At 48.5% G+C, this 27,277-nt stretch overlaps 1 protein-coding gene and 1 non-coding gene across 4 annotated transcripts in view; one reads left to right on the forward strand and one right to left on the reverse strand.

The window, feature by feature from the left end:
- The window catches only part of LOC142579982 (uncharacterized), a 153,190-nt gene that overhangs the window by 107,897 nt on the left and 18,016 nt on the right, over nucleotides 1-27,277 (forward strand). The window lies entirely within an intron of this gene.
- TRNAT-CGU (transfer RNA threonine (anticodon CGU)) lies at nucleotides 11,336-11,408 on the reverse strand. Its single transcript has one exon. It is a non-coding gene; the product is annotated as a tRNA-Thr (tRNA).

The following is a 27,277-nucleotide window of genomic DNA, read 5'->3' on the forward strand; positions in this document are numbered from 1 at the left end:
GCTGCCGTCCTTTTTCTCGACTGGAACTACAGGAGATGCCCAGGGACTCATTGACGGTTGGATCACGCCGTCTTTAAGGATTTTTGTCACTTGATGTTGTTTGGCTTCACGTTCTCTAGGAGCAACACGATAATGATTTTGGGGAATTGTTCTTGCCGTATCCTCTGTAATTATTCGGTGCTTTGTTAGAAGTGTCCGACCTGCGCTGGACGCCGACGCAAAGCAGTCGCTGAATTTGGCCAGTAGCGTAGAAAGCCGTTCTCGATCGTGTGGTCACAAAGCAGTGCTGACCAGTGGCGTAGCCAGAAATTTCGTTCGGGGGGGGGGGGGGGGGGGGGGCTCATGTTGCCGCTCGGCCTCCTCCTTAAGAGGAAGCTTTAGCTCGGGTGCTGCTATTTAAACACATGTAGAAGGGTAATTCATTTTTCCTCGTAACAACTGCACCAAATTTGACGATGTTTGTTGAATTTAAAAAGAAAAACTTAAATTCTAGTGACTGTTGGTTTCGAATTTTTCAGTTACGCGGTCAATTCTTTATTAAAAATTGGCCAAAATCACAAATTTTCAGAAAACGAAACTATCAAGTATAAAACTCAGTAACTCAACAATGAAGAATGATACCACAATTCTGTGGATTGCATCTAATAGTACATCTACAGCGGACGAAATAGATATGTTAAACATGAATATAAAGAAATTGTATTATGGAAATACGACTTTTGCAGAACCCTTGTACACAACGTAACCAATTCACGCACGATACATATTGACACACCAAAGTTGTCCGCATTGACTTTCGTAATAGTTGCCGATTACAGAACCGAGATATCTGTTCTTTTTACATAGCTATTACCTTGTAAACGTCGTGCTTCTATTTTTTCGAAATTTCAGATTTTTGCAAGATATTTATACAAAATTAAGGCCATAAATCGAAATTCCGTTTCCAACAGACAGTATAATTTACTTTCTTTCTCAAATGCAACAAATTTCATTAAAAGCGATTAGCAGGATTAACTCAGAAAAGCGTTTCTGCGTTTTACATGTATTTGAATAGGCCGCGCCGGATTGGGCCCCAGCTAAAGCTTCCTCTTAAACGAAATGTCGAGGAATCAATTACATGAATATTAACTGCATTACCATTGTCAAAAATTCAGTAAACGAATTCTTGAACGCTACGCACTGGCCAAACAAGTAAAATGTGTATTTTTTCATAAAAGAATATTCTGGTAAGTGCCAAAAATTGTGCCCAAGGTAACTGATATCAATGCTTCCATGTTTTTGTCTATTTAATAAGTAAAGAAAATATCACACGAACTGTAGAACTATATCAGTTCGAAACCAGGAAAGCAGCGCATACCGCTGATATGAAAAATGAAAAGGCCATGAAATGAACAAGTTGAGGACCAATGTGTTAATGAAACTTAGTCATTCAAGAACCGTGTTTACATTCTTGTATATATGCAATGACCAGTGAAAAATCTCCATGACGCGGTCATTTGTTCCTATGTATTACGCAGCAGCAGCTGTCACCGGTCGTGAATCGTGAGTAATTGCACCGAAATTATAGTCGCAACAGAGAGCACGTGTAAAAAGCAGGAGTTCTGCAAGCTATACGAGGGTGTGTCAAATGAATGTGAGCCAATGCGAATATATGACAAACGGGGTACTTTATTAAAAAGTAGTCATGAGAATTTAGAAATTCGCCGCATGGACCAACGAGTCGCGTGATTCCCGTCTCATGAAACTCCTTAGGTTGCTGCTTCAAAAACTCTGTAACTTACTTATTCACGTCATCGTCCGGCACGAATCTAGTTTCGTTGAGCTGTTTTTCGGTTGCCCCAAAACGTGGAAGTCGCAAGGGGACAGGTCTGAGCTGCATGACGGATGTTCCAGGGTTTCCCACTTGAACTTTGCCAGTTTTGTATTAACCACATCAGCGACGTGGGGACGGGCATTATCGTGGGACAAGATGAGCCAATTTGTCAATTTTCCACGTAGTTTATTCTTGATTGCGACACGCAGTGGTTCCGGCGTTTCACAATATCAGAAACTATTGATGGTCTTTCAAGATTGAACAAATTCTATCAGTAATGGCCCCTGACGATCGAAAAAGAGAGCCAACAACGCCTTTCCGGCGAAAATGACGGCCTTTGCGTTCTATGGCCGTGGTAAATTCCTATGTTTCCACTGTAAGCTTTGCCGTCGTATTTCAGACTCGTAGTAGTGGCACCATGGTTCATCTCCGATCACAATAGCAAACAAGAAATCGTCATTCTCATTGTGATACCGGATCAGATTAGTCAAAGCAGCGCCAAACTTCTCCGTCTTCTGGCGGTGGATCAAAATCTTGGGCATCAATTGCGCACGCAAGAGCCGATAACCGAGGTGTTCATGAATTATGGCGTGAACCGAGCCGTGACTGATTTTCACACGCTCTGCCAGTTCATCGACGCTTGTCCCCCGTTCGTGTCTCATCTGCTCATCAACCTTTGAAATTGTGTGGGATGTGATTGCACGATGGCTTTGGCCCGGTCTTGGAATGTCTTTGCAACTTTCCCATTCTTCTTTGAACCGTTTGCTCCCACGCTTTACAGTGGCCAATGAAATGCAATGTTCAACGTACACGGCAGCCATACGGCGATTAATTTCTTTTTGGGAAACACCTTTAGCTCTCAAAAACTTCGCGACACCACTCTGTTCAGCTTTTGGGGTGTCCATTATGTCAGGCAACCATGTTCAACCCAGTGTATGAGAGCAATAAAGAACATTTATCCTCACACATGCGTGCTATTTTTGTAAATGAGAGATGCCACTCTGCTACGCGCATGCCTCGCAGATAATGAACCGAACCATTATTGCGACTCGCACTCATGCATTAGAAATGCGAAGATACAATGGGATATACGAATGCGAAGATACAGCTTGATAAAGGGCAAAAAGTGCGACTGGAAACAAAGTTCACTGCACGTATACACGAAACCTCGCAACAAGATATTTAAATATACGTATAAGTCTCCAATAAATCTACGTACCTAAGAAAAAGTCGCTTTGTATACTGCGTCAAACCAGTCAAATAAACACGTTGTGCGATCAAAGATTCACGGAATACTAGATTCCGCCCCAATTCCATCTACTCCCCCCGATGTATGACGCGCGACGGAAGGTGGCGCGTTTGCTCCTTGCTTTTCTCCTTTGCGCACACACGACTGAGCCACCATCGTCGGCTCAGCCATTCCACCCCGACCCCTACGCTTTCACTCGCACATACAGCATGCGACACGCGGTCACAATGTTATCACCCTTGGACTGTATACTAAACATGAGGGCGACGGCGACGGCAGGAATGCGCCTGGAGTGTCCATATAATTGCTATCGCAATAAAATAATAAGGGTATCTGGCCCCTGAAGCGTCCCGTGGCTCATTACTTTCCACAAAAGAAGAAGTAACAAAATCGAACTTTCACCATGCGACAATTCGCTGCGCCGCAACAATGCATTCTTCTTTCCTTCTGTGGGGCGGGGGCACCGAAAGGAAAAAACGCATCGGAAAGTATGTTGCCCACAGTCGAATGCCTACTTTGGGCACCTAATGTGGCTACGGAAAAAATATCGAAGAAAACATGAGACGCTTGGTCCATTGAGAACCAACCATACGCATACTGCTCGGTATCCTACACCGGCGAGACAAGACTTTCCGGAGAAGTTCTGCAAAAGCGAACGCGGTGCAATCCGTCCAGTCCCCACAGTGATGGCGGCGAGCGACCATTGTTTCTTTTTCTCGTCTGCTAGCCAGAAAGTGTACAAAACTCTGCCTGGCGAAAATCCACTCGAGAAAACCGAACGCGCACCGAAGTGCGCCGCGCGGTGGTTGGGGCCAGGCGAGAAAAACGTATGCGCGCTGGCTGGCTCTGGTGCCCGCTGGTATGGTAACGAGAAAAAAAAATTGGAGAAGTTCAATGTGTCCTCGCGAATAAAATTCAAAGTATAAGAAGCAAATAAGAACGTAGTTACCTTGGCTGGCTTTAGTGTTTTGACATGGATGATTTGGCGCAGGTTTAAAAAATGTTGATATTTTTTTTATGCGACATGGCGGCGCAAATGAACCACAACAACGCTTCGTCTCATTGAACCTCGCTGCGTGCTTTGTCAACTTGTCTGCTAGTGTGTTGATTTGACTTGTCTCGTTGTGTGTTCCGATGTAAGACCTTAGAAAAGTCAATGGACCTTTGGCGTCAGATGTTTATAACATCATTAAATCCACAAAGTTCCGCAATTGAAAGTCTAAAGTACAACTTTGGAAATGTCAATGCACCTTTCAGATCAAGAGTTTATGAGATTTATACCCATAAATTTTCGGAATTGACATACATGCGCTCGCTCCATGGATTCCGCGGCGAGCCCGCTCACCATCAAACCGCCCTTGAAACTTCGTGGTCGGATGGGGCTGCTTGGCGTTATGTGACTCTCGGTGCATGAGCGTTGCCGCGAAATCCAGCCCGAGTTCACTATCTTCGCGGTTAAATGCCTTTTAGAGCGTCAAAAAGATATTCTAGACAAAATCCATAATGATTGCCGGCGCCCGCGGTTGCTTTCTTCGGCAGTGCATGGCCAGCACGAAAAAATTTCGGGGGGGGGGGGCTGAAGCCCCATAAGCCCCTCCCCCTGGCTACACCCCTGGTGCTGACGTCATGTACAGGGGCTGGGTCTTGCATAGGTGGTTCTTCTAGTAGTGGACAGCAGCCGCGGTCATCCGCAACACCGTCGAAATAAGCCACAGCCGTGCCCTTTGGAAGGCGCCGTCGCTCTGCGCTAAAATTCGTTAGCAACAGGTTCGTGCTTCCGTCGGTGACATTTACGATTCCTCGTGCGACCGAGATACCATGAGTGAACAACAAAGTGGCTATTTGGCCGGTAACGCCTTCGCAAAGAAACGGTACGTCACATGTTACCGAAACAAGGGTACAGTATCGAGGTGGGATGACAACGTCGTCTTCTGTTAGACGAAAGGAGTGGTGTTGCGGCGATAAGCAATAGACTAAACCAGGACTCTTATAGAACGTCACCATGCGATCCGGGATGTCAATTACGGCGCCATTTTCTTTCAGAAAATCCATTCCAATAATCAAATCTTTACAGCACACAGGCAGAACGATGAAAGCGGCCAGGAAAGAAGAATCCCCGATATCAATTCTAGAAGTACATCTTCCAGTAGGCATTAGTAATTGACCGCCTGCCGTCCTTATGTGAGGCCCCGACCTTGGCGTCTTTTCTTTCTTCAGGCGGAAGATGAGTTCCCGATTCATTATCGAGAAGTCGGCACCAGTGTCGACTAACGCTGTCACTGGCTCTCCGTCCACCAAAACATCAATGTCTGCGCTCACAATTAAGTGGTGTTTACCGGCTTCACAAAGATCTGCAGCGGGAGTGTTGGGAGCTTTTTATTGTCTTGCGGCGGGCCTGCAACCTTACCCCTGAGGTCGCCGCCATCAGTTTCTATGGCGTGGGCTGGGCGACCTTCGACCTCGGAGGTCAGCAAAAGTACGTCCAGTAGGTGAAGCCATCTGACGTGGAGGGGTTGGAAAACGAGACCGACGGCTGATATCGGACGTATCGTTGGGCGCGGATTCGTCATACGGGTGCGCTATTGGAGGCACCCGAAAAGTAGTGTCGTCGCAGCGTAGCATGGAATCGTCATTTGCACGTTGACCATAGGACTTCTACTTAGTCCTCATCTTCACACATTACCGTCTGTGACAATATATATATATATATATATATATATATATATATATATATATATATATGTATATATTGTCACAGTCGGTAATGTGTGAAGACGAGGACTACGATGGTGGTCTGAGAGACGACGAGGAACAGGGTAGTTTTTTATCGCGGTTCTACGCTTGTTGGCCCAGCCATTAAAGACAATCTGTAAATAGACGCACGCTTTTTCCTTCCCGTACCATCATTGGTGGAAGTGCGGGGTAATCACTTGCGCAAGACGGAGCTCCGCAGCTGACGTAACCTGGCCACCATGTCGTCCGAAGGAGAGAGTTCAACCACGGCCCCATCGTCGCCGCCGACGGTCATCCTGGCCCAGCCTTGCGACGCTGGCATGTTTTCCAGGATCGACAACGTTGACGTCGATGACTGGTTGCAGAATTACGAACGGGTCAGCGCACACAACAGGGGGGCAACATGCCTATGCTGGCCAATATAATATTCTACCTGAAGAAAACGGCACGGGTCTGGTTCGAAACACACGAAGAAGAGATTACGAGTTGGGACCAGTGCAAGCAGAAGCTTAGAGATTTGTTCGGCAAGCCCGTCGGCCGCCAACGTGCTGCGAACAAGGACCTTGGGACCCGTGTACAGGCGTCGACTGAATCTTACGTTGCGTATATCCAGGACGTGCTCGCCCTTTTCCGCAAAGTGAATAACAATATGGCGAAGGCAGAAAAGGTCAGCCACGTTTTAAAATGCATCACGGACGACGCTTTTAACCTGCTTGTTTACAAGAACGTAACGACGGTCAACGAGATCATTAACGAATGTCGCCGCTTTGAAGACGCAAAGAGTCGCCGCATAGTTCAACAGTTTACGCGGCTACCCAATACCGCACTTTCATCGACGTGCGAAGACATTTGTCCACCGTGTGAGCCCACCTCCTGCGAGAACGTCGTACGTATCGTTCGGCGAGAAATCGAAGCAGCGTCTCCTGTCACGCCAGTGACGCAGAGCTTTCACGATTCCAGGCCGCTTGTGTCTCGCTGGTAATTCGCCAAGAACTGGCCAATGTGGGTCTTCCGTCCATTTGCTCCGCTAGCCGTCCTGACTGCTTCGTCTGCTGCCTCTGCCCCTGTTCAGCGGAGCCAATACGTCCATATCCGCGCTATCGCAACCCGGCCGAATGGCGCGCACATGACGATAGACCCATGTGCTTTTACTGTGGACGCGTGGGACACATCTCTCGCCACTGTCAAAGTTCCTGGCCATCCCACTATCGACCAAGCTTTGCCGCCTACCGCCGCTCCCCACTGAATCCTCGCCCTCCATCACTCTCCACCGATGTTGAAGACGCTCGTGACAACGCTCCAGCCACCGTGACCAGCCGCTCGCCATCGCCACATAGTCGCCGCTCCCGTTCGCCCCAGCATCGTCGCTCTCCATCCCCAGCTTACCGTCGCCGCTCTCCGACAGGAAACTAGCTGGGGCAGCTCCTGGAGGTGACGCGGCTCTAGAACCCCAGTCTGAAATTCATCTGCTGACCCTGCCTACTAATCGGAACTTTCTGGACGTGGACGTGGATGGTTTGCCCGTTACAGCACTCATCGACACTGGAGCCCAAATTTCCATCATGAGTGCGGAGCTTCGAACGCGCTTGAAGAAACTGCTGACTCCTGCTCCGACTCGACTGCTCCAAGTCGCCGACGGTGGAACTCCGGTTGTGCTTGGAATGTGTACTGCTCGTGTAAGGGTCGCCGGTCGCCACACGTCCGTTTTGTTTAGTGTTCTCGAACGTTGCCCTCACAATGTGATCCTCGGACTCGACTTTCTGGCCGCCCATTCTGCTCTGATTGACTGTTCCGCCGGCGTTGTACAACTTCACCTACCCCTACCTGTTCCCATTGACCTTCCTGCTCAAGCTCCAACACAGCTTTGTTCCGCGGATTTTATACGCCTGCCATGTCTTGCAGCAGCCTGCATCCCTGTCTTAGCCTGCCCACCTGTACCTGACGGAGACTACGTCCTTACTTCCGCGAATTCACTCCTGCTTTCTCACAATGTCTCCTTTCCGCACACCATCGTTTCTGTTGCGGACAATCAGACATGTCTTCCCATCCTAAATTTCGGACAGTGCCCACACGTAGTTCCTCGAGGCATGTCTCTTGCCACATTGTCACCGACGCACGAGTGCCACATTTCCGCTCTATCTGTGGCGCCGTCGTCGACCAATGCTCATTCTGCGCCTTCTACATCATCCCCGTCCGACGACTTTACAAAGATGATTGCAGCCGACCTCTCAACCCAACAAGCCGCAGAGCTGCGTTGCCTTCTCGAGTCCTACTCCGACATTTTCGACCTGAACGATCGCCCTTTGTGTCAAAAAACGGTCGTGAAGCATCGTATAACTACCGGCGATGCAACACCTGTTCGCCGACGCCCATACCGGGTGTCGCCTTCCGAGCGACACATTATCCAGAGCGAGGTTGACAAGATGCGTGCCAAAGGGATTATTGAACCCTCTTTCAGCCCGTGGGCGTCCCCTGTTGTTCTCGTCAAAAAGAAGGATAACAGCTGGCGATTATGCGTTGACTATCGTCATCTAAACACGATCACCAAGAAAGATGTATATCCACTTCCCCGCATTGACGATGCTCTGGATTGTCTCCACGGTGCCACTTATTTTTCATCTATAGGCCTTCGTGCTGGATGTTGGCAAATTGCCGTCGATCAAATGGACCGTGAAAAGACCGTATTCCTCACACCAGATGGCCTATATCAGTTCCGGGTAATGCCTTTTGTCTTGTGCAATGCCCCGGCGACCTTTGAACGGATGATGGACATGCTCTTGCGTGGTTTGAAATGGTCCATCTGTTTGGGCTACTTGGATGGCGTAATCATATTCTCTTCAACTTTTGCCACTCATCTTGGATTACTTTCATCTGTTCTTTCTGTTTTTCGCACCGCTAGCTTGCAGCTCAACTCATCCAAGTGCCACTTCGGTCACTGACAAATAACCATGCTCGGACACCTCGTCGATTCGTCAGGCATTCGCCCCGACCCCGCTAAAGTTCATGCTGTGCAGAATTTCCCCGTACCAACTTGTGCCAAAGATGTTCGCAGCTTTATTGGCCTTTGCTCATACTTCCGCAGGCTTGTGAAGAATTCCGCCCATGTTGCCCGTCCTCTGACTGACCTCCTGAAGAAAGACGTTCCTTTCTGTTGGCGCTCTGAACGAGCGTCTGCTTTCTCGCAGCTCATCGCGCTGCTCACCACACCTCCTGTTCTCGTCCATTTTGACGCCTCCACTCCGGCAGAAATCCGCACTGACGCTACTGGCTACGGCATCGGCCCAGTTTTAGCTCAACGCCAATGTGGGTACGACCGCGTCATCGCCTACGCCAACCGCCTCCTCTCTCCCGCAGAGCGCAATTACTCGATTACTGAGCGCGAGTGTCTCGCCCTCATTTGGGCGGTGGGCAAGTTCGGACCCTACATATATGGTCGGCCATTTACAGTTACAACCGACCACCACGCTTTTTGTTGGCTTTCCTCCCTCAAGGATCCCACTGGACGCCTCGGTCGCTGGGCCCTACGGCTGCAGGAATACACATACACTGTGGTCGACAAGTCGGGTCGTCTACATCAGGACGCCGACTGCCTGTCTCGTCATCCCGTCGATGTACCGGACGGCTTAGTGGATGTTGCACCGATCTGCGTTCTTTCGCTCTCTGCCTTGCAAGACATGGGCGCTGAACAACGACGCGATGAGTCGTTACGCCGCATTATCGAACGCCTGCTCTCTGATCCGTCTGACCCATCCATTCACATGTTCATACTACAAAATGGTATCCTGTATCGCCGCAACATGCACCCAGACGGGCCCGAGCTCCTAACCGTCATTCCGTCTCATCTGCGACAGATTACACCGCAGCAACTGCACGACGTTCCCACCGCTGGACACCTTGGCTTTACGCGGACCTATGAACGAATTTGGCGACGGTTTTTCTCGCCCGGTCTCAACCGCTCCGTTCGGCGCTATGTTACCGCGTGTGAGTCGTGTCAACGCGGGAAAAGACCAGCTGTGCCTCCTGCCGGACTGCTGCAGCCTTTGGATATACCGGCCGACCCTTTTTTTCGCGTTGACGTTGATCTTCTCGTACCATTCCCTATATCGAATGACGGAAATAGGTGGATTGCCGTCGCTATGGACTATACAACTCGCTATGCCATTACTAGAGCCCTACCGACCAGCTGCGCTACAAACGTCACTGATTTCTTGCTTCGCGACGTTATCTTGCTCCACGGTGCACCTCGTCAACTTCTCACCGATCGCGGCAGATACTTTCTTTCCAAAGTCATAGACGACCTACTTCGATCATGTGCTACCAAACACAAACTTACTACCGCTTACCATCATCAAACTAACGGTCTTACCGAACGCCTGAACCGCACATTAACTGACATGCTAGCAATGTATGTTTGCTCAGATCATCGCGACTGGGACATTGCTCTACCATTTGTCACGTTCGCCTACAATTCCTCGCGCCACGTCACAGCTGGCTATTACCCCTTCTCTCTCCTCTTCGGCCGTGAGCCAACTTTGCCTTTCGAGACACTCCTCTCGACCACGCTCGACTCGCCGACAGAGTACACTCGGGATGTCATAACCACAGCGACCCAAGCACGCCAGAATGCCCGCAATCGTCTTTCTGCTTCACAGACACGCCACAAATGCCGTTACGACCAGCGCCATCACGACGTGCACTACGAACCAGGTGCTCTATTGCTAGTCTGGTATCCAACTCGGCCTGTTTGTCGTTCGGAGAAATTCCTCTCGCAGTACTATGACCCTTGCCGCATCCTTCGCCAGGTGACCCCTGTCTCATATGAAGTGTCTCCGCTGGATGCCACGGTGTCTTCAACGCTCTCTAACATCATCCACGTCAGCCGTCTCAAACCTTACCTTTCTCGGACAGATGAGCCGCACCAATAAGGTGCTTTTTCCGACGGTGGTGGTGTCACAGTCGGTAATGTGTGAAGAAGAGGACTATGATGGTGGTCTGAGAGACGACGAGGAAGAGGCTAATTTTTTATCGCTGCTCTATGCTTGTTGGCCCAGCCATTAAAAGCCATCTGTAAATAGGCGCACGCTTCTTCCTTCCCGTAACAATATATATATATATATATATATATATATATATATATATATATATATATATATATATATATATATATGTGTGTGTGTGTGTGTGTGTGTGTGTGTGTGTGTGTATGTGTGTATATATTGATGTCTACGACGATGAGAAAGAGTACGTCGTACGTTGAATAAGCACAGCGTATTTCACTGACGTTGCGGCTGCTAGAGCAACCGTTCTCAAAAGCGCCAGCCGACACATCAGTCAAATATACTGTGCTTGTTTATATATATACATATATAGATAAACGAGAAGAAACGGGGTTAACCAAGGGGCCCGTTTTTTGTGTGTGATATCATGAGCAGCCAACAAACACTGACACTAAGGACAACGTAGGAGAAATTACTTGTGCTTAATAAATGAATTACTGTAACGATAAATCAGCGGAAATGAAAGTGGATGAAAAAAAGACTTGTCGCAGATGGGAACCGAACCCACAACCTTCGCATTACGCGTGCGATGCTCTACCAATTGAGCTACCACGCCGTTCTTTCCCCGTCCACTTTCTTGGGTATTTATGTGTCCTAGTAGAACCCTGGGAGTGTTAGCCAGCGCCAGCACTCACAAACCTTGGCGGCGGACGGCAAAAAGGACGTTCCGCGTCCTTTTACGACGTCGTGGTGTGTCAATATCATATTCAAAGGCGAACCCCAACCATCGCATGTAAAAGTGGGCCGCTTCCGACACGCAGTTCGCCCCTTCATACCAAGACAGCTGCAGTGTTGGAAGTGCATGAAGTTTGGGCATGTGAGTAGTGTGTGCAAGAACACTATTTTTATTTTTTTTATTTATTTAGTACATACTGCAGACCCTTTTCAGGGTCCAAGCAGGACAGGCATATATTCTTAAAACTCAAAAGATACAGAACACAATGAAAAGAAATATACATAAAAATAAGGAGACAAATATTGCAAACTATTAAGATGTCATAACATGGTTCCAATCGGATATTGTCCGCGGAAAAAAGGAATATTTAAAACAGTCAGTTTTCGCAAAATACGGTGTCAATGAGTGAATGTGATGATGTCGGGTATAACGTGTGGTTAGAGGGGATATGTACTGTGAAGGATCCAAAGCAAACTTATGGTTAAGTAAAGAATAAAGAAATTCAAGGCGATATTTTCCTCTTCGCGTTTCAAGTGTTTCAATATTGTTAGCCGCCATGAGGTCAGTGGGGGAGTCGGTGATTTTAAATTTGGAATAGATAAACCTAACAGCTTTTCTTTGAACCCTTTCTAATTTATCTATGTTAAGTTTAGTGAATGGGTCCCAAACAACCGAAGCATACTCGAGCTTTGGCCTGATGTAAGTGTTATACGTTAGAAGTTTTATGTGAGAAGGTGAATTTCTTAGTTTATGCCTCAGAAAACACAGCTTTTTAAATGCAGAGGAGCATATGTTATCTATATGTGAGTTCCAGGAAAGACGGCTTGTGATTGTTACACCTAGATATTTGTAGCTATTAACCTGCTTTAGTGTTGATGATCCCAGTGTATACACGTGGTTAATTGGGTTCTTTTTATGTGTTATTTGCATCGAAACTGTTTTTTCAGTGTTAAGAACCATGGAAAACTCGCTGCACCAATCAAGAACATTTCGAAGACACTGGTCAAGTTCGTTTTGATCGTTAGTACACGTAATTTGACGGAAAACGACACAATCATCAGCAAACAAGCGAATATGAGTTCCTGGAGTAACCACATTAACAATATCATTTATGTAAATCTGAAAAAGCAAAGGCCCCAAGACGCTTCCTTGGGGCACCCCAGAGGTGACTGGGAGACAACTGGAGCTGCACCCATCGACTGAAACAAATTGCACTCTATTCGTGAGGTAATCTTGAATCCACGATATTAAAATGTCTGGAAGATTAATGTTTTTTAGTTTTTGAATCAGTTTTTCGTGGTGAACTTTATCAAATGCTTTGCTGAAATCCATAAATATGGCGTCTATTTGACCATTCATATCCAGTGTTTTAGCAAAGGTGTGTACTATTGTAACTAATTGTGTTATTGTAGAATAGCCCTTTCTAAACCCATGCTGAAAGTCGCTTAATATGGAGTGTTCTTCAAGAAATTTGTTAATATGTTTAGCAATAATATGTTCGAGCATTTTACAGCATGCGGAAGTTAAAGAAATAGGACGGTAATTTTGTAGTAATGTGCAGTCACCTTTTTTAAAGATGGGAACAACTCGAGCAGTCTTCCATTCAACCGGAAGTTTTGATGACAGCAGAGATTTTTTAAACAGCACAAAAAGAAACTTCGCAATTATTTCGGCATAGCGTCGCAAAAATACATTGGGTAAATTATCAGGACCAGAAGAAGTTTTAGGTTTCAGTTCTAAAAGCAAAGCAAATACACCAGGGAGGCTAACAAAGTCAACCTCCGATACAGGAAAATTTGATGCGCTTTGTACAGTTTGTACACCTTCTTTAGAGAATACGCTGTGAAAAAAATAATTAAAATGGCGTGCAATATCAATCGGATCAGTCAAAGTATCTCCCTCCGCTGTTATTTTTGAGATATGTTTCTTGCTGTCACTCAGGAAGTTCCAAAATTTACTTGGGTCATTTTTAACAAAACTGGGTAATGTTGTGTTAAAGTAGAAGTCTTTTGACTCACGAACCGCACGTTCAAGATTATTTTTAAGCGTTTCAATCTGACTTAACTGGTGGTTTTTTTTCTTAGATCTTTTTAGTTTTCGCTTCAGTTGAATAATCTTCCGCGTCATCCAAGGTGTGCGTTTGTGAACTTTTTTGCGTTTATTCGGAACAAAGGCATTTAGACAATATTGACACATTTCGACGAATCGCTCCCACAGCTTGCAGACATCGTCATTATCATCGAAGCTCGATAAACAAGTTTCCATATGATCAATCACTGCGGCATCATCAGCCCTAGAATAATCCTTGAAACAACGTACGTGACTGGCTTTTTTGTTGTGGTAAGGGGACTTAACTAAATCTATCGATACGCTTACGAGGTGATGGTCTGAAATGCCTGTTTCGACCGATACAGTATGCATAGAATATTGACGGCTAGCAAAAACTAAGTCTAGTATAGAGGAAGATGAACCTTGTACACGAGTAGGTTGATTTACAATTTGAGCTAAATCATGAGTAAGCATGACATCAAACAGAACGTCTGCATTGCTCCCAGACTTAGCACCGCCTTGTAGGCGGTACCAGCACACATCTGGCAGATTGAAGTCACCTATTAACAGTATTTTCTTATTTTGGAAATGAGACAGGTGATGTTGTAGCTTAATAAGATAGTCGGGTGCGGCATCTGGTGGCCTGTAGCAACCATACAGGATGAAAGAATGACCCCAGCAAGAAATTTTTATGCAAAGGCATTCAAGGTCAGGAACATCATATACAAGGTCGCATTCTACAGAGTCTTTTAAGAGAATGGCTACGCCACCACCCCTTGAGGTCCTGTCCTTGCGAACAACTTTATAATGAGGAGGAAATACCAGGTCATCTGCTAAGTCCTCATGTAACCAAGTTTCCGTCAGGACTGATATGTGTGGGTCGAACTCCAGCAGTTTAAGTTCAAGCGAGTCTTTCTTGTTTGCAACGCTGCGTGCGTTAATGTTAGCTATTCTCAAGCTTTTTATACTAGATTGGCCCGTGTTACTATGGCAAGACAAGCTATCTGTCTTAGTGAAGAAAGAAGCTGAGGTAAATGAACCACTCACTTTATTGGTGAGCGGTTTCGCAACTGCGTACAACTTCGCGTCACGGGCCGACTTGCGCCGATCCCGTCGTTTTTTTGAACCCTCACTTTATCATTTTTTTCGCAGTCCCAAACGTAAGGAATATTATTGATATATAACTTATCAAACACCAAGGAAACCCTTTCTTTTTTATCTCGGTTCGGCTTCGCGCTATCCCATAGTTTCTTTCTTAGTTCACGAACGTTCTTTGAAAAGTCTTCGCCAATTGAATAATCTTTTCCCTTTAGTTTCTTTCCGTTCTTGAGTATCACAGTCTGTTCTCGCTGCACTGAGCCCCGTACCATTAACACGAGCGAGGCCAGTGTGCTGAAGGGCACAAACTGCAGCGGCCCTCACGATGCATTCTCGAAGGAAAGCCCTTTAATTCGCAAGCAAATGGCAATATTGAAGAAAATGGTTAGAGGCCCCTCGTTTCACCGAGAAGCAGCAACATCTATTAGGCGGCGACGATCGCGCCGCCGACATCGCCGCCTAATACACCGCCGACCTCCAAAGCCTCAACAGAGTGCCAGCCACGTACACAACCACCCGCTCTTCCACCCAGGCCAAATGCATTCAGCTCAATGGACAAAGGTGCAGCGAACCGCCCGGCTGCTGACGCTTGGCCTGCACTAACGAAGCTACACGCTCCTACTGAGGGAAATCTGACATCTACAGCAAGGGAGCCTTCGACTGTTCCTGATAAACTGACGGACCAAGATCAACAAATTGTTCTCGTGATGAGGTCTCTGGTGAGTGCTATTCGTGTTCTTCTGGACAAGCTACAGACACCAACAGCTCTAAGTGCGTTGCAAGTACTGGATGCCATCAATCCGGTTCTAGCGAGCCTTCAGAAGTCCAGTGCTTGAGAACTTCTAACGCAGAACCTTGGCTCTTCGACAACAACAGCGATCGTTCCGGGATGATGTCAAAAGTGCCTCCATATTCCAATGGAATGCGAGAGGCCTGAGGTCACGTATTTCGAATTTTCGACAGTTTGTCTTTGACTACCACTTTGCTATACTGGTGATCTGCGTAACGAACTTATTAGCCTCCATAAGACTATCAGGATATGATGCTTTTGTTCCTTCCACGTGTGTCCGTAGTACTAAGTGTCAGGTTTACATTCGCACAGACCTAACGTATTTTTCGCAACCCGTAGCGCCACACGACGGTAACCAATACGTCTGTGTTAGTGTGACAAAGAAGAGGCTGTCTTTTACTATTACTGGCGTCTACCTATCCCCCAACAAGTTAGTTTGACAGCAAAAGGCTAGAAGATATTATGGCTGCTACTCCCGGTCCTTGGTAATAACAGTGGATTTCAACGCTCACCATCATATATGGGGAGCTCCAGGATAAATTCTTGGGGCACGTCAATAATATTCTTTGCATCAGGCCACAACCTGTGCCTTCTATATTAAGGAAGTCCGACATCTGTGCGAGGAACAACGTACAGCCGCTGCCTTGACTTGACTTTCGCGTCACGTTGCCAGAATTCGAGCGCGCAGTGGTTCACTGATATTGAAACGCATGGAAGTGATCATATCCCGACTTATGTGAGGATCGATGGACTAGACGCCGCATTACCGGATCTATGTCGCCAAATCGACTCGTCAGTCGTTCAAGATCGGGTAGAAGACATCTGCAAGAAACATCGCACGCAGATTGGAAGACATAATTGCAGACGCAATGCAAGATTGCAGGCGTTGCTTCACACATTCGTCAAAGCGTACAGAGAATGACATTGAATTGAAAAGGCTTCGTAAAATACGTCGCCGTGCCGAAAGGAGGTACAGGCGCACAAAGGCAATTCTTGACTTCAGAGAAGCTCGGCGCATGCAAAAGAAGATACAATGCCGAATGGATAAGCTAGCGGATCAAAGATGGAAATGTTTTTGCGAGTCACTAGAGCCCCGCAAGCCATTGCCCCATGTGTGGCGTATCCTATGGGGTCTTTGCTCAAGACTCCAGCAACGACACCCTATTAACGCCCTGGCTCTCTATAAAAAACGCCGTTAGATAGACGTTGCCGAGGAATTATGCACGAACATCGCTGTCGCCACAGTTTTAGTACCTGACATGGCTTTAAGCGACATCCCCGGTCCACGAGATACAAGTATGGAGTCTCCATTCTCCATGGAAGAGTTAGAAGCTGATATGGCCCTCTGTAGGTGTTCGTCTTCACCAGGGCCAGATGGCATAAGATCTACTGCTTTGCGTCACCTCCTCAGCCTTTTTAATAGTTCATGGCAAGATGGCGTCATCCCACAGGAATGGAAACGCAGCCGCCTCGTACCGCTACTAAAAGCGGGAAAGTCGCCGCTCGAACTGACATCGTATCGGCCTATAGCACTTGCCAGCTGCGTCAGGAAGCTCATGGAACACATGATCCTGATGCGTCTCGAATGGTACCTAGAACACCACAAAATTTACCCTGATTCTATGGCGGGATTTCGACGAGGCCGTTCATCGATTGACAGCGTCATCGATCTAGTGTCATCTGTAGAACAGCAAAAATCTTGGAAACGATTATGAGTAGCGCTCTTTCTGGACGTGAAAGGCGCTTACGACAACGTTTCCCATTAACCCATTTTAGACGCACTTCTGACAATTGAAGTAGCAGGGCGAGTATATCGATGGATCAGAAACTACTTGACACAAAGGCCCTCCGCGCGGAAGATGGTCCGACTACCGACCACTACATATGCCGAGGAGTTCCCCAAGCTGGCGTTTTAAGCCCTATTCTTTTCAAGTTCGCGCTTCTTGGGCTGGCCGTATCCCTACCGGAAACAGTGAGTGTCTCAATCAATGCCGACGGCATTTGCATCTGATCATCAGGGCTCGCTCGCATGCAGGTTCTCGCAAGGTTACAGAAAGCAGCAACACAGGCATCTCACTGTCTTCACACACAAAGCCTTACCATCTCAACAGAAAAATGGGCGTTAGTCGCTTTTACACGAAAAGTGATTTCTCGTTATCCGGTATGCATCAATGGCCAGCCTATCTCATACAAGAGAAATCATTGGTTCTTGGGTGTCATTGTGGACCGGGACCTCTCTTGGAGCCCTCACGTTGGCCACCTGCAGAAGAAGCTCACATCTATTGTTCATGTCTTCAAGTTTATCGCCGGAAAAACATGGGGATCGGCAGTGGGCTCTGTTTGGGATCGCACCGCTGGTACGATCTGTTGGGAACTCGGCGCTGACGCCCGTGGTTGTACCTGGGTCGCAAGCCCCAAGGGTAGCGTTGGCCTGGCGGCCTGGGGTACAACTGGAAGCATCCGAAGGTCCCGGCAAAGCATGAGTCGACTGGTAACAACGAAACAACTTGTTTATTTTAACATCGCAAAGAGTTGGCGGTCAGGTTGACCGAAGTAGAGAGACGGGAGAGCACTTCACTCAACAGAAGAAATCGGAGCCCTCCTTTTGGCGTCCGGGGGCAGCTGTTTTTATACTCTCGCAGTTGAGGGCAAGAAGGAACCCCTCAAAAGACGAGCACGTGAATGTACAATGGGCTAATGGTGACGCACACTGTCGTAGCGATGCCGTAGCACCATGTCGAGCACGATCTCGTAGCACCCTGTCGTGGCGCTGCCGGTCGGACACAATGACTGTAATGAGAGGATGGTCCCTGCTTTGGCATCGCCTGTTTCGGGCACAATGACTGGAATGAGATCCCTGCTTTGGCATCGCCTGTTTCGGGCACAATGACTGGAATGAGATCCCTGCTTTGGCATCGCCTGTTTCGGGCACAATGACTGGAATGCGAGGATGATCCCTAGGCGGTCGCATCGCCGCAGTCGCGCCTGGAAACACCTGGCGATGAGTGTTGCGGCGACGACGATCGGGCCAAAATGTCTGCCGCCCCGCCGCAGTCGCGCCGGCAAAACCACGTGTCGCAGGCGAAACGCAACAGACCGCCCCGCCGGGGGAAGGAGATCCCGATGGACAGGGGACTGCATCCGCTGTCCGGAGGGATGTCGCTCGATGATGCTCATAACCGAAGTCGGGCGTCCCTCGACGTTTCTTGAGCGCAGCGCACAGAGAAGGCCTCGTTCTCTTGTTCAGGTTCGCACGGGACACTGCAAAGTGACTTCGGGAGAGTTCACATTTTTGTTCTCGTTCCCGGCAAGCGTTAGAACTACGCTGAAACTCAACCGCTCAGTCAGCAAGCACGGCACAACCCTCACTAAACCCTGCCAGGCTCTTTCCCCTTTTTATACCACTGCCTAGTTCCTTACAGTAGTCTAGCATCACTCAGAACGCGTCCACAAATTGAAAAATTGCACTAGAAAGCATATCATCACTTTGAAACACTAAACAAAAGCAATATGTTAAAAAAATTCTGCCTCAGGAAGAAAAACATCAGTAACAAACAATTTTGAGGCTGATTCCTACGTTAGGGGCTTCGACTTAAGCCATCGGCGTTACCGTTGAGACTCCCCTTTTTGTAACGCACCTCAAAGGAATATTGTTGTAAAGCGAGGCTCCAGCGCAGGAGGCGGCCATTTTTGGGAGAGATGGTCTGCAGCCATTGGAGAGGGCAGTGATCCGTCTCAATGATAAACCTCGAGCCGGCTAGATAGCAGGACAATTTCTGAACGGCCCACACGAGACATGCACACTCTTTCTCGGTGGCGCTATACGCCTGCTCACGACTGGTCAGCTTACGACTAGCATACAGGACGGGGTGTTCTACTTCTCCATTTTCCCGTTGGCACAGTACAACGCCCATGCCTCGCTCACTAGCATCGCACTGAACAACGAACCCTTTTGTATAGTCTGGCGATCGTAGCACAGGCTGGCTTGTTAGGGCACTCTTTAGGGCGCTAAAAGCTCTTTCCTTTGTCTCGTCCCAGACGACTGTTTGAGGCTCTGTTTTTCTTAGAGCATCCGTCAGGGGAGCCGCGATATCAGAGTACCTAGGGATGTACCTCTGATAGTAGCCGGCGACACCCAAGAACGACCGAATATCGGTCTTGGTGCGCGGTTGCGGAAAGTCTCGCACAGCGGCCACTTTTATTTCAGAGGGGCGGCGACGACCCTGACCAATCACGTGACCGAGGTAGACAACCTCGGCCTGTGCTAACTGGCACTTAGGAGCCTTGACTGTCAAGCCCGCTTCGCGCAGGCGGGTTAGCACTGCCCGCAAGTGTGTCATATGCTCAGACCAGGATGCGGAGAATATCGCTACGTCGTCTAGATACGGTAAAGCGAATTCTTGCTGTCCCCGCAGCACTTTATCCATGAGACTTGAAAAACAGTATGGCGCGTTCTTCAAACCAAAACTCAACACTTTAGGACGGAATGTTCCCATTGGTGAAATGAACGCCGCATACCTACTAGCCTCTTCTGTAAGTGGAACCTGCCAATAACCCCTGACAAGATCTAGGGTGGAAATAAACTGAGCGCTACTAACTTTCTCAAGGTGCTCCTCGATGTTAGGGATCGGATAAATTTGATCCTTAGTGATGGAATTAAGCCTGCGGTAGTCGACGCAAGGACGAGGTTCCTTGCCCGGTACCTCAACTAAAATCAAAGGGGAGGTATAATCACTCTCACCTGCCTCAATAACACCGAGCTGTAGCATTTTCTTTACCTCAGCCTCCATAATATCGCTCTGGCGGGGTGACACCCGATACGCCTTGGATCGTACTGGCTCTGGGGAGGTAAGTTCTATATCATGAGTAAGTACAGAAGTCCTACCAGGCCTCTCAGAGAACAGACCTTGAAACTCTTGTAATAGCTGGTGTAGTTCGGTTTTCTGCTCGGGCGACAGCGGTGCTTTACTGATAAGGTCACTAATGACTTGACCGGTGTCTTCCCTGTTCGTCACTGAGCCTAGTCCCGGAAGCTCGACCGGAAGCTCTTCAGGAACGTTTACCATCATGCACACCACTGCTTCCCTTTGTCTATAAGGTTTGAGCAGATTACAGTGGTAAACTTGCTGTGCTTTCCGCTTTCCTGGCAGACTTACCACGTAGTTAACGTCCGACAGTTTCTGAACAATTCGTGCTGGGCCCTCCCACTGCACGTCTAGTTTGTTGTTTAGCGATGTGCGCAATATCATGACCTCATCGCCAACCTCAAAACGACGGGCCCTGGCTGTCCGATCATAATAAACCTTGGCCCTCTGCTGGGCCTTTGTCATTGCTTCACCTGACAACTCCTGTGCCCTTCTTAAGCGTTCGAGGAGCTTAAGCACGTACTCCACCACGACTGGGTCGTCGCCCCTACCTTCCCATGATTCTCGAAGCATGCGAAGCGGAGATCGAAGCGAGCGACCGTACACCAGTTCAGCTGGCGAAAACCCCGTAGCCGCATGCGGCGCGGTCCTTAAAGCAAACATCACCCCAGGCAGACACAGCTCCCAGTCAGTTTGATGTTCAAAACACAAGGCTCTCAACACGCGCTTCATGACGGAGTGGAGCTTCTCAACGGAATTCGACTGTGGGTGGTACACTGAGCTGTGTAACAGCTTTACCCCACACCTTTCGAGAAAAGTTGTCGTCAAAGCGCTAGTAAACACTGTGCCCTGATCTGATTGAATTTCTGCAGGAAAACCAACTCGCGCAAATATGGACAGTAGTGCATTGACTATCTCAACTGAGCTGAGTTCTTTAAGCGGCACTGCTTCAGGGAACTTTGTCGCTGGGCAGATCACAGTCAAAATGTGTCTGTACCCCGTGGCTGTTACCGGCAGAGGTCCCACTGTATCAATAACGAGCCGTCTAAAAGGCTCCGTAATGATAGGTACCAATTTCAACGGCGCCCTTGATTTGTCCCCTGGTTTGCCCACCCGCTGACAAGTGTCACATGTCCTCACGAAATGGTCTGCGTCCCGAAAACACCCTGGCCAATAGTACTCTTGCAAGAGACGGTCCTTAGTTTTCTTAACTCCTAGGTGTCCGGACCACGAACCCCCGTGTGACAAGCGCAACAGATCCTGACGATAGCATTGAGGCACGACCAGCTGATCGAACTCCACTCCTCTTCGGTCTAGATACTTCCGGTACAGGACTCCACCTCTTTCCACAAAACGCGCAGTTTTCCTGGCGATACCTTCTTTGACATTGCAGCGCACGTTTTCCAGGCTGCCATCCTTTTTTTGCTCGGCTATCAAAGCCGACCGGCTGACTTTTAGCAACCTATCAAGTCCGTCTGACGTAGGCGCGATGAGCAAATCAGTAGATAGCTCTTCTAACTTTCCCGAATCGGGATTTTCCTCTCCAGTATCTGGCGCCTTCAACGCTACAGACTCAATTTTATTCAGTTCGGGCGTGCTCTGAATATCAGCTTGCTGCGCCTCTGACCCTTTTTCGTTGTTTGATAACGTCGGCCCCGCAACTACCGCCTTTGCAGCGAGCTCCCGAACCTTCGATCTGGTTAAGGCCTGAACACTAGCTTCACCAAACAAAAGCCCCTTCTCGCGCAGGAGGTGATCGGACCTGTTTGAAAATAGGTACGGGTACTGGGGTGGCAGCATAGATGACACTGCCGCCTCCGTCTCAAGCGCTCCGAAAGGTCCTTCAATAAGCACTTTTGCTACCGGCAGACACACGCTATGAGCTTCCACGGCTTGCTTGATCCATGCGCACTCGCCCGTGAACATATGGGGTTCTACGTAAGACGGGTGAACTACATCCATCGTTGCTGCGGAATCGCGAAGCACTCGGCACTCTTTCCCGTTCACGAGGAGGTCTCGCATGTAAGGCTCGAGAAGCTTCATGTTCTCGTCAGTGCTGCCTATTGAAAAAAACACAACTTTTGGTGTTGTTTCCGGACACTGCGCCGAAAAGTGACCCGGCTTCTGGCACGTATAACAAACGCCCGCTCGCCTCATCTCGAACCGCTTTCTGCGTTTGGCTGCCGCCGTCTCTTTACGTCTGGTCGGACTGCTTTCACTCGCATCCGCACTACGCGTGTTCCCCTTTGCTTTCATGGGTGTGAACTTCGGCCTCTCAAACTTCGAGCCAAATTCACCCTTTTGACCGTCCTTAGCTCCGCGAGCTCGACGCGTCACAAACTCCTCGGCTAGCTCAGCGGCTCTAGCCACCGTACTCACGTCTGGCCTATCCAAGACCCAGTATCGCACGTTCTCTGGTAACCGACTATAAAACTGTTCTAGCCCGAAACACTGCAGAACTTTATCGTGGTCACCAAACGCTTTCTCTTCTTTGAGCCACTCCTGCATGTTCGACATAAGCCTATACGCAAACTCTGTATATGACTCACTTCTGCCTTTCTCATTTTCCCGAAACTTCCGACGGAACGCCTCCGCAGACAGCCGGTACTTTTTTAGCAGACTCGATTTTACTTTGTCGAAATCCTCTGCTTCCTCTCTATCCAAGCGAGCGACTACGTCGGCCGCCTCGCCGGGTAACAAAGTGAGCAAGCGCTGTGGCCACGTTTCCCGAGAGAACCCCTGCTTCTCGCACGTTCGCTCAAAGTTAACCAGGAACAAACCAATGTCCTCTCCAAGCTTAAACGGCCGCATCAGGTCAGTCATTTTGAACAATACGCGTTCTCCTGCACCGTGTGCCTGACTTCCATTACGAGCGCGTTCCATCTCTACCTCAAGACGCTTCATTTCCAAAGCGTGTTGACGGTCACGCTCTTGTTGCTCTCGCTCTTTCTGTTCTTTACGTTCACGCTCTTCTTTTTCTTTTTGTTCTTTACGTTCACGCTCTTCTTTTTCTTTCTGTTCTTTACGTTCACGCTCTTCTTTTTCTTTTTGCTCTTTAAGTTCGCGCTCCTGTCTTTTTGCAGTCTCTCTCTCTTCAATGGTCTCAAGGCATTCCGACAGCTCGTCATCCTCAGCCTCTAACTCAAGAATAGCCTTTATCAGTTCCGGTTTTCTTAGTTTGTCTGAGACATCCAGACCCAACTCTCTTGCAAGCTCCAACAATTTCGGTTTGCGCAACGACTTCAAATCCATGGCTGCTCTGAATGCTGCTTTCTCTACTGCTTACTATTGTCTTGCCGCAAACTAACCCGGCAGCAACGACAACCACAATTACCAGCTCTGTTTCTGACACTAACAAAAGCCTGGCAAAGCTCAGAAGAAGAAAGTCCCGCACTCACCAAACCTCGCAGGCAGGAATTCCGCGCAGTCGTTCCGCTGCAGGCAACCAGTCGTCACACAGGGCTCGTTGCACTGCTCCCGGATCGTCGTTGAGCTGCTCAGCATACCGTCAACTGCATCTCTTCGCTGCTGGCCTCCGTTGTCGTGATCTCACCGCTGGCAGACAGTTGTCTGAAGTCGGAGGCGATCTCACCGCTGCCAACCAGATGTTTGGGATCGCACCGCTGGTACGATCTGTTGGGAACTCGGCGCTGACGCCCGTGGTTGTACCTGGGTCGCAAGCCCCAAGGGTAGCGTTGGCCTGGCGGCCTGGGGTACAACTGGAAGCATCCGAAGGTCCCGGCAAAGCATGAGTCGACTGGTAACAACGAAACAACTTGTTTATTTTAACATCGCAAAGAGTTGGCGGTCAGGTTGACCGAAGTAGAGAGACGGGAGAGCACTTCACTCAACAGAAGAAATCGGAGCCCTCCTTTTGGCGTCCGGGGGCAGCTGTTTTTATACTCTCGCAGTTGAGGGCAAGAAGGAACCCCTCAAAAGACGAGCACGTGAATGTACAATGGGCTAATGGTGACGCACACTGTCGTAGCGATGCCGTAGCACCATGTCGAGCACGATCTCGTAGCACCCTGTCGTGGCGCTGCCGGTCGGACACAATGACTGTAATGAGAGGATGGTCCCTGCTTTGGCATCGCCTGTTTCGGGCACAATGACTGGAATGAGATCCCTGCTTTGGCATCGCCTGTTTCGGGCACAATGACTGGAATGAGATCCCTGCTTTGGCATCGCCTGTTTCGGGCACAATGACTGGAATGCGAGGATGATCCCTAGGCGGTCGCATCGCCGCAGTCGCGCCTGGAAACACCTGGCGATGAGTGTTGCGGCGACGACGATCGGGCCAAAATGTCTGCCGCCCCGCCGCAGTCGCGCCGGCAAAACCACGTGTCGCAGGCGAAACGCAACAGCTCCGTGCTAGTTATATCGAGCACTTTTTATCGGATGGCTACGTTATAGTTCTCCCGTGCTTGCTAGAACATGCATGTCAAATATTGGAGAACTTTATAGCGTGCAAGCACAGGCACTACCTGCTTGCCTAGGCCTTCCACGAAGCGCCTCAACAGCAGGAACCATTATAATGGCTCGAGACCATCCGATCACGACTTATATTAGCACCCACACGCTTAGGCCCCATATTCGTCATGTTTCACGCATGCAATGAAGCTCTTTTGCCTGCCTGCCAAAACGACGACCACAGGCGTCCTTCTCCATCGAGGTCAGCATCCATCGTGCCTGTCTGCCATCGGGCTTCACACCATCAGCACGTTCAACCTCAGCTTTGTGGTGTTTAAAACAACCTCAAGTGCGTCCTACGGTTCCATGAATAAGAAAGAAGACCGACCTGCCTATCTTGGCCTTGAAGCAAGCAGCTCTGGATTGTTTGAACACTTTCTACTTTGACCGAGTCCACATATATACGGATGGCTCTTCCACTCAGACCAGCTCCACCGGCGCAGTGGTTATACCATCACGATCAATTAGCGTCTAATACAAGATTTCTCACTTGACAACGTCGACCGGGTCGGCGCTTGTTGCCCTCCGTGGTGCCGTTGATTACATTAACAACCAACCCGCTAATCGGTGGGCAATATTCTGCGCTTCGATGGCGGCCTTACAATGTCTTCTGTCATCTTTTCGTCGCGGGTCCTGTGAACAACAAGTGTCGGAGAAACGAGAAATGCACCATCGTATGATAGCGAACGGACACGACGTCGTGTTTCAGTGGCTGCCTGGCCCTTGCAGTATCTCTGGCAACGACCTCGCTGACGAAGCTGCTAGGAAATCACACGAAGGAGCAACCCTTGTTTCTGTAACTTTATCGCGGACCAACGCAGCCCAACATCTAAGCAGGCTAGCACACCCTATGACATTAGAGAAGTGGCACACACCTGGATTCACCCAAGAAAGATTGGATTCCCTCGACCCCTCTATGCAACTGCGGCTGTTACCAGGGCTTCCGCGAAATGAGGAAACAATGCTGTGCCGCTTACGCTTGGGCGTCGCATTCATCAATGCATATACGTTTTTTATTGGAATGGCTGATAGCGCCGACTGCAATGCTTGCGGTGCCGAGGAAACTATAGAACATCTGCTGTGCTACTGCCCATCTTTGCAAAACGAAAGACATGACCTCTGCACAGCTCTCAATCAGCTTGATAGAACACCGTTCACCTTGAACAAGATTTTGGGACCATGGCCTCGCATATCGCAGTCACAAAAGGCCACAAAAGCGCTGCTGCGATATATCTGAAAGCTACTGGATTGAGTCAGCGTCTGTGATCCGGTCTGAGTGACCTAACGCAATCCCCAGTAGACTTTCCCTTCTTTTAATCTTTCCGTCCCCTTTTCCTTTTCCCCAGTGTAGGGTAGCCAACCGGGCTCGGTCCTCCGACCTCCCTACCTTTCCTTTATCATTTGCTCTCCCTCTCTCTTTATCTGCAACGCAATAACCGGGACTGTTGACGAGGTCGCGACACGTGTCGAACGTGGTATGCAAGGAACAGTGACTGCTGACACTGCCAGTGCGATTGTCACACGTAGCGAAGCCAGTGGATTAGATACCGATGCTCCATTTGTATCGTAGGAATCGCGAGGGGCTGTAGGAATTTATCTCCTCTGTATGTCCTTTATACCAATGTCAGAAGCGTTCTTAATAAACATACTAACTTATTTTCCACCAATGATACATCTACACCTCACATTGTTGCACTAACAGAAACCTAGCTCCCAACGCACGTGTCTCTTTTTGAAATCTTTCACGACGCTCATTGTTCCTGGATGTATCGTTACGATAGGACAGCAAGACGTGGCGTTGGTGTTCTGCTTGCCATTTAAAAGTATATTTCTTCTACATGCATTCAAATCTACAGTGAGTCGCAACTAGTTTTCGCTTTGGTAGTCATCAGTCATCTGAATATAGTTATCAGTGCATGCTACCGCCCTCCATCCTATTCGTCCACATTTACTAACGAGCTGCATGATGCTATCAAATTCGTTTGCACACGCTATCCTACACCACCGCTTTTTATACTCTGAGGCTGTAACTTTCCAAGTATTTTGCGGACTGCTCAACCGCCTTATTCATCGCCGCCTTTGTCACAAGCTAAATAATTCTTAGATCTATGTACATTATTTTCGTTACCTCAGTAACGCAAGCCACTAGGACTGTAACAAGTACTGCAAGTACTCTAGATTTATACCTAACCACAAATCCAGCGCTAGCTGCAGATCTGGCATATCTGTCAGGTATCAGTGATCATCTTCTGCTCAACTTCATCATTAATACGCCATGTACTAAAACGAATAAAATAAAGAATGACATCCTAGATTACAAACAGGCTAACTTTGCGCTAATAATAATGAACTATCTGAGTTTATTGGTCTTTTTCTTGTTAATTCCGGTACTCTGTCTGTCGAAGATAACTGGCTACTGTTAAAGCCGAAGGCACATCAATTATCACACAAATATATTCCTAAGCGCGTCGTAACCT

The sequence above is a fragment of the Dermacentor variabilis genome, chromosome 4, assembly GCF_050947875.1.
Source record: "Dermacentor variabilis isolate Ectoservices chromosome 4, ASM5094787v1, whole genome shotgun sequence".
NCBI lineage: Eukaryota > Metazoa > Arthropoda > Arachnida > Ixodida > Ixodidae > Dermacentor > Dermacentor variabilis.